Source organism: Trichechus manatus, unplaced genomic scaffold (genome assembly GCF_000243295.1).
Source record: "Trichechus manatus latirostris isolate Lorelei unplaced genomic scaffold, TriManLat1.0 scaffold00047, whole genome shotgun sequence".
NCBI lineage: Eukaryota > Metazoa > Chordata > Mammalia > Sirenia > Trichechidae > Trichechus > Trichechus manatus.
Window position 1 is genome coordinate 6,365,701 of NW_004443983.1, and position 15,366 is coordinate 6,381,066.

At 39.3% G+C, this 15,366-nt stretch overlaps 1 protein-coding gene across 1 annotated transcript in view; it reads left to right on the plus strand.

The window, feature by feature from the left end:
• TICAM2 (TIR domain containing adaptor molecule 2) overlaps window positions 1–15,366 on the plus strand; it is a 30,540-nt gene that overhangs the window by 10,442 nt on the left and 4,732 nt on the right. The gene's annotated exons all lie outside the window — the stretch shown is intronic.

A 15,366-nucleotide genomic window follows, 5' to 3' on the forward strand; every position in this document is an offset into this window, starting at 1 on the left:
CCAAAAATTTTTTCCCAGTCTGTAGGTTCTCTTTTTACTCTTTTGGTGAAGTCTTTTGATGAGCATAAGTGTTTGATTTTTAGAAGATCCCAGTTATCTAGCTTATCTTCTGGAGTTTGTGTGTTGTTAGTTATGGTTCGTATCCTGTTAATGCTGCATATTAAGGCCTCTAACATTGATCCTATTTTTTCTTCTATAATCTTTATAGTTTTGGCTTTATATTTAGGTCTTTGATCCATTTTGAATTAGTTTTTGTGTACGGTGTGAGCTATGGGTCCTGTTTCATTTTTTTGCAGCTGGACATCCAGTTTTGCCAGCACTATTTGTTAAAAAGACTGTCTTTTCCCCATTTGATGGACTTTGGGCCCTTGTCAAAGATCAGGTGACTGTAGGTGGGTGGATTTACATCTGGGTTCTCAATTCTGTTCCATTCATCAATGTATCTGTCATTGTACCAGTACCAGGCTGTTTTGACTACTGTAGCTGTATAGTAGCTTCTGAGGTCAAGTAGTGCAAATCTTCCTACTTTTTTCTTCTTCTTCAGTAGTGCTTTACTTATCCGGGACTTCTTCCCTTTCCATATAAAGTTAATGATTAGTTTTTTGAGAATGGAAAAGATTTGACAAAAATTTAGGAGACAGAATTATTAGACTTAAAGATTAGTTGGGTGAAGGTATTGGGGGTTGGTTTGAATGAAGGCGAAGAATGTGAGAATTATTTCTAGATTTCTGTATTGGTAGGTAGATAGTATATTCCTATCATTGACTGGAGGGCAGTGCTGGTTCAGTAGTAGCCTTCCATGTGGGTGACTGGGGTTCGATTCACTGCCAGTGCACCTCATGCACAGCCATCACCTGTCTGTCAGTGGAAGCTTGCATGTTGCTGTGATGCCGAACAGGTTTCAGCAGAGCTTACAGACTAAAACAGACTAGGAAGAAAAGCCTAGTGATCTACTTCCAAAAATCAACAATAAAAACCCTGTGGATCACAATGGTCCAAACTGCAACTGATCATGGGGATGGCACAGGACCAGGCAGCATTTCTTTCTGTTTTGTATGGGGTACCCATGAGTCAGTGCAACTCTATGGCAGCTAACAACAATATCATTGATTGGAATATCTAAGGCAGAGCAGATTGAGCAGGAGAGTTTGACTGACTGATCGATTGATCCATCTTATACCCATCCATTCATCCATCCATGTATCCTACAAACATTTCTTGAGTACATTGTGGGTCAGATACTATTGACTTGACCCCGTAAGAAAGCCTTTGTCAACAGAGGGAGGGGCTGTTCCAATCCCAGTTTGGTGTCTGTCGCTTGTATTTGTTTTTGTGGCCAGGCCTCCATTGGAATCATGTCAGACCAATATGCAGAGCCAAGGATGCTGTAAGTAAAAACCTAAAGAGGAAACAGAAGCACTAACTGAATGAGAGCTCTGTCCCTCATCTCAGATGGAGATGAGCACGTCCATCTTTGAAAAATCTTCGAAAGTCATCGTACGCCTTCAGCTATAGTTTCTTCCAGTTCACACAATTGTTGGTCAATCCTCCGAGGCTGCAGGGATGCTTATGATGCCTTTCTTAATGCCAAAGGAGTTCCACCACTTCCTAACTGTCTGCTGATCTTTATCTCCTGTTTCCTCCATCATTTCCTGAAGGGACTTTTAGCCAAAAATTGTGTTTGAACATCCATCATATTTCTTTGTGGCAGGTCCAGCCCTATCACTTATTTAGTCAGTTATTATGTGTCAAGACTGTTTGCCGGAAAACAAAATTTTAGCAAACAGTGAAAGTAAAAAGACCTTGTCAAGTTGCCGTTCAAACTGAGGAAAGCTCAGTAAGTTGGGCAAGTTTGTGCTTATTGGCTGAGAACCAGCAATATAACTCAGTCTCCTGAACTGACTGATCCACTGAAGAAAAATGTATAATAACTCTGCTGTTTGGTATTTTTATGGATTTAAATATATAGAAGTTTGTGTGTGTTTGTATCTGTATATATGTCTCAAACGGGATTAGCTGGTCTTCTGCACCCCCACCTCACCCTGCTTATATTACTTTGCTCAGTGAATAACACCACCACCCACTAAGTTGCACAAGGCACAGGCTTGGGTAGCATCCTGACTCTTCCCTCTTTGTCTCCCTCCGTTACCTCCTACATATCCCTGTCTTCCCCAGGATAGATTACCCAATAAGCAAGGTATGCACGAGTTAATTTGTGCTTACTTACTAATCTGTAGTGAACAATTTCACATGGGTTTTAGAAACCCATGAAATTGTTCACTACAGATTAGTAAGTAAACACAAATAAGCTTACCCTGCTTACTGGTTAATCCTCCCCTGCTCCCCTCTCACTTCCTTATTTCTCACCTGGATTATTACAACAGCATCTCAACTGATTGTTCTCCCAGTCTAGGCCCTTACAATCCTCTAGCCTAGTCTTGTTAAAAAAACTGAAACCAAACCTGTTGCCTTAGAGTCAATTCCGACTCATAGCGACCCTATAGGACAGGGTAGAACTGTCTCATCAGGTTTCCTAGCCTATAATCTTTACAAAAGCAGACTACCACATTTTTCTTCTGTGGAGCAGCTGGTGAGTTCAAACCAGCTGAGCCCTTAACCACTGTGAGACCAGAGATCCTTAGTCTTGTTAGTGTTGTTGTTAGGTGCCGTCAAATCAATTCCAACTCATAGCGACCCTACGTAACAACTGAATGAAACACTGCCCAGTCCTGCACCAGCCTCACGGTCATTCTCATGCTTGAGCCCATTATTGCAGCCACTGTGTCAATCCATCTTGTTGCGGATCTTCCTCTTTTTCACTGACCCTCTACTTTACCAAGCATGATGTCCTTCTCCAGGGACTAATCCCTCCTGATAACATGTCCAAAGCATGTGAGATGTGGTCTTGCCATCCTTGCTTCTAAGGAGCATTCTGGTTGTACTTCTTCCAAGACAGATTTGTTTACTCTTTTGGCAGTCCATGGTATAGTCAATATTCTTTGCCAACACCACAATTCAAAGGAGTCAGTTCTTCTTCGGTCTTCCTTATTCATTGCCTAGCTTTAGCATGCATATGAGGCAATTGAAAATATCATGGCTTGGGTCAGGCACACCTTAGTCTTCAAGGTGATATCTTTGCTTTTTGGCACTTTAAAGAGGTCGTTTGCAGCCGATTTGCCCAATGCAATGTGTCTTTTGATTTCTTGACTGCTGCTTCCATGGATGTTGATTGTGGATCCAAGTAAAATGAAATCCTTGACAACTTCAGTCTTTTCTCCTTTTATCACGATGTTGCTTATTGGTCCAGTTGTGAGGATTTTTGTTTTCTTTATGTTGAGATGTAATCCATACTGAACACTGTGGTCTTTGATCTTCATCAGTAACTGCTTCAAGTCCTCTTCACTTTCAGCAAGCAAGTTTGTGTCATCTGCATAATGAAGGTTGTTAATGAGTCTTCCTCCAATCCCAACGCCCTGTTCTTCTTCATATAGTCCAGCTTCTCAGATTATTTGCCCAGCACACAGATTGAATAGGTATGGTTAAAGGATACAACCCTAACACACACCTTTCCTAACTTTAAACCAAGTAATATCCCCTTGTTCTGTTTGAACATCTGCCTCTTGATCTATGTACAGGTTCCTCATGAGCACAGTTAAGTGTTTTGGAATTCCCATTCTTTGCAATGTTATCCATAATTTGTTTTGATCTACACAGTCGAATGCCTTTGCATAGTCAATAAAACACAAGTAAATATCTTTCTGGTATTCTCTGCTTTCAGCCAGGATCCATCTGACATCAGCAATGATATCCCTTGTTCCGTGTCCTCTTCTGAATCTGACCTGAATTTCTGGCAGTTCCTTGTCAATATACTAGTGCAGCCACTTTTGAATGCTTTTCAGCAAAATTGTACTTGCATATGATATTGTTTAATAATTTCCACATTCAGTTGGATCACCTTTTTTGGGAATAGACATAAATATGATCTCTTCCAGTCAGTTGGCCAAGTATCTGTCTTCCAAAGTTCTTGGCATAGACGAGTGAGCACTTCCAGCACTGCATCCGTTTGTTGAAAACATCTCAGTTGGTATTCGGTCAGTTCCTGGAGCCTTGTTTTTTGCCAATGCCTGCAGTGCAGTTTGTACTTCTTCCTTCAGTACCATTCGTTCCTGATCCTATGCTACCTCCTGAAATGGTTGAATGTCCACCAATTCTTTTTGGTACAGTGACTCTGTATATTCCTTCCATCTTCTTTTGATTCTTCCTGAATCATTTAATATTTTCTCCGTAGAATCCTTCAATATTGCAACTCGAGGCTTGAATTTTTTTCTTCAGTCTTGTTACTATAACCGTTTTAACCTGTCTAAAACAACTCAGATTATGTCACTTCCCACTGAACACCTACTAGAAGCTCTCTGTCTGCCAACATGATCAAATCCAATGTCCTAAGCATAATATATTAGGTCCTGTCTTAGTTATCTGGTGCTGCTATAACAGAAATACCACAAGTGTATGGCTTTAACAAAGGGAAATTTATTCTCTCACAGTCTAGGAGGCTAGAAGTCCAAATTCAGGGTGCTAGCTCCAGGGGAAGCCTTCCTCTCTCTGTCAGCTCTGGGGAAAGGGCCTTGTCATCAATCTTCCCTGGTCAAGGAACTTCTCAGCACAGGAACCCCAAGTCCAAAGGACATGCTATGCTCCCAGTGCTTCTTTCTTGGTGGTATGAGGTTCCCATTTCTCTCTGCTAGATTCTCTCTTTTATATCTCAAAGGAGATTGGTTTAAGACACAGCTTAATCTTGTAAATTTAGTTCTGCCTCATTAACATAACTGCCACTAATCCCACCTCATTAACATCCTAGAGGTAGGATTTACAACAAATAGGAAAGTCATATCAGATGACCAATGGTGGACAATCACACAATACTGAGAATCATGGGCTAGCCAAGTTGACGCACATTTTTGGGGGGCACAACTCAGTCCATAACAGGTCCCTTTAATTATTTTGATCCTATTTACCTCTCCATCCTTGTCCTTCACCACTACCCTCTCCCACCTTCACATACATGGAGTTGAGTCATAGAAACATCTACTGCAAAATTACCCTAACATATCCTATCATCTGGTGCCTTGGTAGCTTTGTAAATGCCTCTCCCCTGCCTGAAAAATGCTCACCTCTCCCAGCCTAGCTAATGTCTACAATCATAGCTCAGATGTAGCAGTGTTCCCTGCTGCAGGTGCCCCTCGTGAGTGCTTTCATGGTGCCTGTTATCCTGCATGAAGCACCAGCACAGTGAGTCATAATAGTTTATTTACTTATCCTGGCTTTACCTCCCTAAAACCTAGCAGGTCTTGGTGCCAAGTTAAGTTTTCAACACAATTTATTTACTAGTAATAACAAAACTTACTTATATATTATATTACATAAAAAAAGAAACAAAACCCATTGCTGTCGATTCCGACTGATATCCACCCTATGTGTGTGAGAGTTAATGTATGTATGTATTAATCATTATTTATATATGAAGAATATTCATATTTACATATGAAGAAATAATTGATTTTACATACGTTTGCCCCGAGATGGTGCTGTTCAAATATGAAAGAACACTTAAAGGCTCTCCAAGGCTGAAGGATCCAAGTATTCAATGCCATAATTTTAAATGTGTTAACTTTTAAAGGCAGTGAATAAAATACATAAGCTTTCTCTGTGTTAAACACATGGACAGGCTGAAAATTGTGTATGTGTATGTGTTTTATTATCAAATTAGTGTTGATAATTACTGTATTAACTACTAGTGTTTGGGAGCCTTTCTTTCCAAGTGGTCAAAATGTTTTAAAAATGCAAACATTTCTTCTTAATTTTAGGGCATCAAACTTTTAAGGCAGATCTAGGTGACGAAAATGATCTCCTCTTTAGGTTTTAAATACAGTCTATACAGAAATGAATGCCAAATATACATCTCCTGGCCCAGCCTCTCCCTCAAAGTCCAGATTCTATATTCATTGCCTTCTCAACAGCATCAGCAAATCCTGTCAGTTCTACCTTCAGAATGTATCCCAAATCCAGTCAATTTCTCACCACCTCCACTGCTGCTGCCTTGGCCCAAATCACCATCATTTTTCACTGAGTTTCTGCAACAGCCTCCTAACTAATGTTCCCACTTCTGCCTTTGACTCCCTTTAGCCTATTCTCAGCACAACAGCCAGAGTGATCCTATGAAAGCTGAAATCGGATCATGGCCCCTCTGCTCAAAACCTTCCCATGGCATCTCCTTTCAGTCTCTTTCTACTCAACCCCTTGCTCTTTCCAACCTTACTATCCCCCCAACTTGTTCCTCAGACACAATAGACACTCTCCAACCTCAGGGCCTATTCTCTGCCCAAAATGGGCTTCCTTCAGATATCTGCAAGGCTTACTTTCTCCCCTCACTGATGTCTTTATTCAAATGTCATCCTTTATTGAGGCTTCACCTGAGAAAGTTATTTAAAAACAAGTAACTTCCCTCCAACAGTCCTTATTGCCCTTTTCTGCTTTATTTTTTTCCATAACACCTTCTCATATACTATATGAGTATATATATATGTGTGTGTGTATATATATGTATAAATTTTTCTTTTTATTGTCTATACTCCCTGCCAGAATTTAAGCTCCATGAGAACAGAATATTTTTCTGCTTTGTTCATTGCTGAACTTCAGCTTCTAGAGCATCATAGATGATTTGTGGAATGAATGAAGTCAGACGGTGCCTTTTTTTTAGTACAGTTTATCAACTAGATGCTTTTCCTTCACTCCTAAGAAAAATAGGCTACCTCTTTCAAACCTTGCTTGCATTTTTAGATACAATCTCAGCATGTCTTCAAATTATAAAACCTCACTGAGTGGAACTGATGTGATGGAACAAGGTCTCAGTGGGAAAGTAATCTGAATTTTAGAATTCAGGAGAATCACAGTGGAATATAGCTCTATAAATAATGTGGATTTTTTTTTTTTTTAATAAAGAGAAAATTACTTCTCAAGAATGTCATGCAAATAAAGAATAAATACTGAAAGCTGTTTCCTAAGCAAATCTAAAGGAATGCTTTCTGTCACTATAGATTAGTTTGCATCCTCTGGATTTTTTGTTGTTGTTGTGCTTTAAGTGAAAGTTTACGATTTAAGTTAGTCTCTCATACAAAAATTTATACATTCATTGTTATGTGACCTTAGTTGCTCCCCCTATACTGTGACAGCACACTCCTCCTTTCCACCCCGGATTTCCCGTGTCCATTCAACCAGCTCTTGACCCTCTCTGCCTTCTCATCTCTCCTCTAGACAGGAGCCGCCCATTTTAGTCTCATGTATCTACTTGAACTAAGAAGCACACTCTTCACAAGTATCATTTTATGTCCCATAGTCCAGTATAATCTTTGTCTGAAGAGTTGGCCTCAGGAATGGTTTTAGTTTTGGGCTAATAAAGAGTCTGGGATGTCTTCCAGCATCCCTCCAGTCTCAGTCAAACCATTAAGTCTGATCTTTTTATGTGAATTTGAGTTCTGCACCCTACTTTTCTCCTGCTCTGTCAGGGACTCTCTGTTGTGTTCCCTGTCAGGATGGTCATTGGTGGTAGCCAGGCACCATCTAGTTCTTCTGGTCTCAGGCTGATGGAGTCTCTGGTTTACGTGGACCTTTCTGTCTCTTAGGCTAATACTTTTTTGTATTGTTGGTGTTATTCAGTCTCCTTTGCTCCTGGTGGGTTGGGACCAACCGATGCATCTTAGATGGCTGCTCGCTAGCTTTTAAGACCCCAGATGCCACTCACCAAAGTGGGTGCATCCTCTGGATTTTGATATGAATGGAATCATGCAATATGTACTCTATTTTGTTGTTGTTAGCTTCCTTCACACAACCTAACTATTTTGAGATTCATTCGTGCCATTGCATGTATTAGTCATTCATTCTTTTATTGCTGAGTAGTATTCCATGATATAGATATACCACAATTTTTTTTCTCCATTCACCTATTGATGGACATTTTTATTGTCCTTCTTATTTTCTGTAAACTGGAGATTGAATCTAAAGACTTGATTAGAGTCAAATTAAACATTTTTTACAAAAATAGTTTATACATCATTCTGGGTATATCGTATCAAATTACATCAGGAGGCCTATAATGTCTGGTTGTGCTGGCAATGCTAAGATTGATCATTGAGTTAAGATGGCGAATCTGTTACATCCTTACATCTTTGAAATTTTTTTTTTGGTTATGTTAATTGGATTTCCTATTTCAGAGGCATATGTTTTTCTTATATTGGTTGTTTTTTAATCTCCATAGCTATATCTTTTTTCAAATTTCTATATTTTCTCTGTCTTTTTTTCCTCTGCGTATTCTGTGATTTTTCTCAAACCTTTCTACTATGTTTAACCTATTTGGTTTCAAGTTATGTTTATTCCATTCTTTACTGTTTTTATTTTTTCCTAATGGTGGTTATTTTTCCTAATCCTTGACTTGTCTACACTCTCCCTTTTCATCTAATTCTGTTATCTTTGATATTTTTGTTTCATTGATTATACATTCTTTTTAGTGTCATCTAGAAAAGTGTTACTCAAAGTCCTTGCCCATGATGATATAAGAAGCATGTATCAGAACATAAACCATGCTGCTTCTTTCTTCTTTTTTTCTTCCAGAAGTGATTTTTTTTTATTGTGCTTTAAGTGAAAGTTTACAGTTCAAGTCAGTTTCTCACACAAAAGTTTATACACACATTGTTAGGTGACCCTAGTTGCTCTCCCTATATCTTGACAGCACACTTCTCCTTTCCACCCTAGATTTCCCCTGTCCATTCAGCCAGCTCCTGTCCGTTTCTGCCTTCTCATCTCACCTCTGGACAGGAACCACCCATTTAGTCTCATGTATCTACTTGAGCTAAGAAGCACACTCCCACGAATATCATTTTATGTCTTATAGTCCAGTCTAATCTTTGTCCAAAGAGTTGGCTTCGGGAATGGTTTTAGTTTTGAGCTAACAGAAAGTCTGGGGCCATGTCTTCCGGCATCCCTCCAGTCTCAGTCAGACCATTAAGTCTGGTCTTTTTATGTGAATTTGAGTTCTGCACCCCACTTTTCTCCTGCTCCATCAGGGACTCTCTGTTGTGTTCCCTGTCACAGCGGTCATTGGTGGTAACCAGGCTCCATCTAGTTCTTCTGGTCTCAGGCTAATGGAGTCGCTGGTTTATGTGGCCCTTTCTGTCTCTTGGGCTAATATGTTCCTTGTGTCTTTGGTGTTCTTCATTCTCCTTTGCTCCAGGTGGGTTGGGACCAATTGATACATCTTAGATGGCTGCTTGCTGGCTTTTAAGACCCCAGACGTCACTCACCAAATTGGGATGAAGAACATTTTCTTAATAAACTTTGTTGCACCAATTGACCTAGATGTCCCCTGAAACCATGGTCCCCAGACCCCTGCCCCTGCTACTCTGTCCCTTGAAATGTTTGGTTGTATTCAGGAAACTTCTTAGCTTTTGGTTTAGTCCAGCTGTGCTGACTTCCACTGTATTCTTTGTTGCCCTTCCCTTCACCTAAGATAATTCTTATTTACTATCTAGTTAGTAAATAACCCTCACCCTCCCTCCCCACTCTCGTAACCATCAAAGAATGTTTTCTTCTGTGTTAAACCTTTCCTTGAGTTCTTATAATAGTGGTCTTATACAATATTTGTCACAAACTGACTAATTTCACTCAGCATAATGCCTTCCGGATTCATCCATGTTATGAGATGTTTCACAGATTCATCATTGTTCTTTATTGTTGTGTAGTATTCCATTGTGTGAATATACCATAATTTATACATCCATTCATCCGTTGATGGACACCTAGTTTGTTTCCATTTTTTGCTATTGTGAACAGTGCTACAATGAATATGTGTGTGCATATATTTATTCATGTGACAACTCTTATTTCTCTAAGATATATTCCAAGGAGTGGGATTGCTGGATCATATGGAACTTCTATGTCTAGCTTTTTAAGGACGCACCAAATCGATTTCCAAAGTGGTTGTACCATTTTACATTCCCACCAACAGTGTATAAGTGTTCCAGTCTCTCCACAACCTCTCCAACATTTATTATTTTGTGTTTTTTGGATTAATGCTAACCTTGTTGGAGTGAGATGGTATCTCTTTGTAGTTTTGATTTGCATTTCTCTAATGGCTAATGATCATGAGCATTTCCTAATGTGTCTGTTAGCTGCCTGAATGTCTTCTTTGGTGAAGTGCCTGTTCATAGCCTTTGCCCATTTTTTAATTGGGTTATTTGTCTTTCTGTTGTTGAGGTTTTGCAGTATCTTGTAGATTTTAGAGATCAGACGCTGATCGGATTTGTCGTAGCCAAAATTTTTTCTCAGTCTGTAGGTTGTCTTTTGATTCTTTTGGTGAAGTCTTTTCATGAGCATAAGTGTTTGATTTTTAGGAGCTCCCAGTTATCTAGTTTCTCTTCTGGTGCTTGTGCATTGTTACTTATGGTTCGTATTGTGTTTATGCCATGTATTAGGGCTCCTAGCATTATCCCTATTTTTTCTTCCATGATCTCATTTTAGATTTTATATTTAGGTCTTTGATCCATTTTGAGTTAGTTTTTGTGCATGGTGTGAGGTATGGGTCCTATTTCAGTTTTTTGCAGGTGGATATCCAGTTATGCCAACACCATTTGTTAAAGAGACTGTCTTTTTCCCATTTAAAGGACTTTGGGCCTTTGTCAAATATCAGCTGCTCATAGGTGGATGAATTTATGTCTGGATTCTCAATTCTGTTCCATTGCTGTACGTATCTGTTGTTGTACCAGTACCAGGCTGTTTTGACTACCGTGGCTGTATAATAGGTTCTAAAATCCCATACTGCTTTTCTCATTGAGAATGTCTTGCTATGAAAAAAATGTCAGCCAAACTAAACGGCATGCTTGGTGATGTAGTTGATTTACATCCCGGCATAATCTCCTTATCTTGTCATACAACAGCAACTTGTCCATAGGCTATACTTTGAGTAGCACTGTCCTAGAACATAAGCATTTGTTGTATAAATTTTTTTAGCTTCTTTACTGTGCATTCAATAATAATAATAGCTGTTAACATTTATTGAACATGTACTATATGCCAGGCACTGCTCTAAGCCCTTTTAATCCTCATAAAAACACTAAAGGTAGGTACTGTTATAACTATCATTTTACAGATGGTGAAATCAAAGCACAAAGATATTGAGTAACATGTTCAAAGTCACACAGTTATTTTATAGCCGGGCTGGGATTTGCACTCAGGCAGTCTGATTCCAGAGCACATAATCTTAATGAAAATGGAATTTTTTATTTGTTCTTTGCATGCTATGTTTCTTCCATTTGTTCCTTTTATTTTTCATAATATTTTTGCATACTTGCCATGGCATATTTGCCATATTGTTTTCACCTTATTCCCACTTAATGTGTGAATTTTATCAGAGCCCCCTTTTGACTAGCTATAAAGTGGATAAATCCTGGACTCTCCTTTCTTCTTATCTCAGACTTGTTGATCTTCCTTCAGAACTTCAGTTTAAGGGCTCCATTAGGATGGGTTATATTTTTCCACATTTCTGTTGTCTGAGGGGAGGTGAATTGTTCAGGTGGGCTGTGGCCAATAGCAGTTGGTAGCTTTTGCCTTAGCTCTTTTCTAGGGACAAGGGGTGAGGGGTGGCAGTATTCTATCAAGTTAAAAGCAACAAAATGGTTCATACCTACAGAGGGCAATTTGGTCAAATCTATCAGTACTACAAATGCATTTTTCCTTTGATAAAAAAATCTCATTTGGGGGAATTAGTATACAAATGAACTTGTACACATATGAAATGACTTTTATACAAAGTTATTCACTGCAACATTGTTTATAATAGTGGTAGACTGGAAAGAAACTCATATATCCAAGAACAGGGGAGATTATAGTGTACCCATACTAGTGCTAGTACCAGTTGCCATAGAGTCAATTCTGACTAATGGCGACCCCATTTGTGTCAGAGTGGAACCGTTTTCAATGGCTGATTTTTCAGAAGTAGATCACCAGGCCTTTCTTCTGAGGTACCTCTGGGTGGACTCAAACCCCCAGCCTTTTGGTTAGCAGCCAAGCGTATTAACCGTTTGCCCCACCCAGTGACTGCTCAGGAAGATAAGGCCATTGCAGATAAGAGTGAGGGAGTTCTCTACGTGCTAATATGAAAAGCTCTGAGGATATAGTATTAAGGGGAAAAGCAATGTATATCTATATTTATATCTATCTACCTATATCTATCTCTAGGGTCCCTAGGTGTCACTAATGGTTAAGCGGAGACTACTAAATGAAAGGTTGGAGGTTTGAACCCACCCAGAGGCTCCTTGAAAAACAGGCCTAGCAATCTGCTTCTGAACTGTCACAGCCTTGAAAACCCTATGGAGCAGTTCTACTCTGCACACTGGGTTACTATGAGTCAGACTCTACTCATAGCAACTAACAACAACACAGCTATGTATACACAGATACTGCTGTTCGGCGTATATATGTATGTGAGAGTGAGACTTTTCAATATAAACCTTTTCAAAGTCATTAGGTGTTTCAACCATTATTGTTTCTAAAAAAAGTAAGTGAAATTGTATAGAAACACACACGTTTCAATTCCCGTGAACCTCCCGTGCCTTTTCCCAGCTGCCACCCTCAGTCTCCTCCTCCCATTTAGCTGAGGGGAAGGAGATAAAATCTAAATGTTTTAACCCTGGTGCTGGCTGTTCCTGATGGAGGTGGAAGACTCAATAACTCCATCAATAAAGAGTGCTTTACTAGAACAGAAGAAAGGCATGCAGTGCGGAAGGAAGTAGGCTTTCTGTATTCTTTTTGTGCCCCACCCCTACAACCTTCCTTCCACATTGCACGCCTTTCTTCTGTTCTAGGAAAGCATTCTTTTTGATGGAGTTATTGACTTGGAGTGAGCTTGATCTTTCCACAGGTCCTGTTACCTCCTCTCAGCCCCGAGCACGGCAGTAATGAACCCTGGCCATTTTCCCACCTCTGGGAATACTCTAGCGCAGGGTTTTCCACATCTTTTTCCCTCAGCTATCTCCTTACTCTGTCCCTCCAGATTAGAGGGTTATAGTGAGGTTTTTCAGTCACTGTCACCAACTTTCTTTCCTCTGATCTGATTAGGGACTGTGTGGGTAGGAGTGCTTGGAAGTTGGAACAACACATCATAGACTTCTGGAATCTGTTGCTCATTTTTGCTGACTGATATTTAAGAAAAATAAGACACAAAGTTGTGCATTTTTTTGGCTTATTTTTATTTCAAAAGATTCTGTGATCTGGCTTGATACACAATTTTACCCTAGAAGTTCTTGACAATTTTTATGAATATGTGTTATGTTACTTCAAGTGCACTTATCTGCACCAGCTAGTGATCAAATGATGCTAAACTGGTTTAACAAACCTATTTCAATGAATAAATGAAGATAATTTAAATTGAAACCCATGGTAAGTAGATGCCTCTGAATGGTTTAACAATTGTTTTCTTACGCAGGGAAGGCATGGCAAAAACCTTTTCTCACAGTGCAGTAACAAAGGTCAGCAGTTAATCCTAACCAAATGGCCATCAATGAAGAGAGTTCGGATTAATTTGGTTTTATCATTTGGGATGCATATAAGTGCATTTTAGAGTTATTATGCCTTAGAATACCTCTTGGTAACTAACACATTATATAGTCGAAATAGAACTAAAGTACTGACATAATGAATGACAGACAGTGGCTAGCAATTCCTTTACTATTCAGAGGCAGTGGCAAACCTTTCTTTCTTTACATATTTTTCCGTATCTAGTCTTCCCGTTAACAGTTTTATAACCACTTTGATCAACAGCTTCCTAAACCTGAATGACTTAGGCATGTTGTTGTTGTGAGCTGCTGTCAAGTCAGTTCCAACTCATAGCGACACCACGAACAACAGAACCAAACACTGCCCAGTCCTGCTCCATCCTCACAATCATTGCTATGCTTGAGCCCATTGTTGAAGGCACTGTGTCAGTCCATCTTACTGAGGGTCTTCCTCTTTTTCACTGACCCTGTCCTTAACCAAGCACAATGTCCTTCTCCAGGCACTGGCGCCTCCTGATAACATGTCCAAAGTATGTGAGACAAAATTTTGCCATTCTTGCTTCTAAGGAGTATCCTGGCTGTACTTCTTCCAAGACAGATTTGTTCAATTCTTCTGGCAGTGCATGGAGTATTCAAAATTCTTCACCAAGACCATAATTCAAAGACATCAATTCTTCTTCAGTCTTCCTTATTCATTATACAGCTTTTGCATGCATATGAAGCAGTTGAAAATACCATGGCTTGGGTCACGCGCACCTTAGTCCTCAAGGTGACATCTTTGCTTTTTAACACATTAAAGAGGTGTTTTGCAGCAGATTTTCCCAATGCAATATGTCATTTTTAAACCATGGTTATTTATAAGTTATTATAAATGATAATTATTTCTTCGTGAACTCTGATCTTTGCTCATAAATAATAAATAAAAATACTCTAAAATATAGACTTATAGACTCATATTGAAAACATGGAACCTATATTTATTTATTCTAAATTTTCTGTCTTTTGATAAAAAGAACCCCCCTTGAAAATGGCTCATTTGGTGGGTAAGCTTCCCTGGGTGGTACAAATGGTTTGTGCTGAGTTACTAACAGAAAGGTTGGCAGTTCAAATCCACCCAGTGGCACCACAGAAGAAAGGCCTGGCGATCTACTTCCGTAAGATTACAGCCATTGAAAACCATACAGAGTGCAGTGCTACTCTGACACACATGGGTCAGCCTGGGTTGGGATGGACTCAATGGCAACCAAACCATACCAAACCCTCTGTCATTGAGTCTGTTCCAACTCATAGCAACCCTGTAGGACAGAGTAGAACTGCCCCGTAGGGTTTTCAAGGAGCACTTGGTGGATTCAAACTGCCAACCTTTTGGTTAGCAGCCTGAGCTCTTAACCACTACGCCATCAGGGTAGGGTATTTTTTAGGGGGCAAGGGTAACAAAATGTATTATTGGTGACATTGCTAACATTCTCCGAAGGGTTATTTAAATTAGATTTACATGAGTACTTTTCTTCATAGCTGATCTAAATCTTCCACTTATGGTTTGAAAATTTTAAAATAAAAGGATGAGTGAGTATAGATATAATCATTCTTTGTTGATTTCTTTGGAGAAAATCACAAGTCTTTGTTTCAGATTTCACTTCCAAACCAAAATATTAATTTTTCCCTAAGTGAGTAAGTATATTTTCGTCAGTATTTCCAAGATTAGCTGGAAAAATATATTCTTTACTTTTCACACATGCTTATTACAATTTCTTCTTCATTAGCC